Raw genomic sequence first — 237 nt, 5'->3', positions numbered from 1 at the left:
TCCTGCTGGAAGAGAGCCAGAAGAAGCTGGAGCAGGAGATGGCCTCGGGAAAGGATGAGTTTGAGGCCCGTAACAACAGCCAGGTAAGAAACACACAGAGACACTCCACTGCACTCCACTGCACAGAGCCTTTATGCTTGAAGCTACTGAGAATTTCACTAAGCATATTTGTGGTAAGTTTTTTTCCTATGATATTTACAAGGTCAGAATTGAACTGTGATAATAGTTGTCTGAGTT

General features: G+C 44.3%; 1 protein-coding gene across 1 annotated transcript in view; it reads left to right on the top strand.

The window, feature by feature from the left end:
• LOC116707175 (peroxisomal acyl-coenzyme A oxidase 3) overlaps positions 1–237 on the top strand; it is a gene marked incomplete in the record, with an annotated part of 52,525 nt that overhangs the window by 49,171 nt on the left and 3,117 nt on the right.

The sequence above is a fragment of the Etheostoma spectabile genome, chromosome 19 (assembly GCF_008692095.1).
Source record: "Etheostoma spectabile isolate EspeVRDwgs_2016 chromosome 19, UIUC_Espe_1.0, whole genome shotgun sequence".
In the NCBI taxonomy this organism is placed as follows: Eukaryota; Metazoa; Chordata; class Actinopteri; order Perciformes; family Percidae; genus Etheostoma; species Etheostoma spectabile.
Note: the sequence above shows the minus strand (reverse complement) of the source record. Positions and strands in the feature narration are given on the sequence as shown.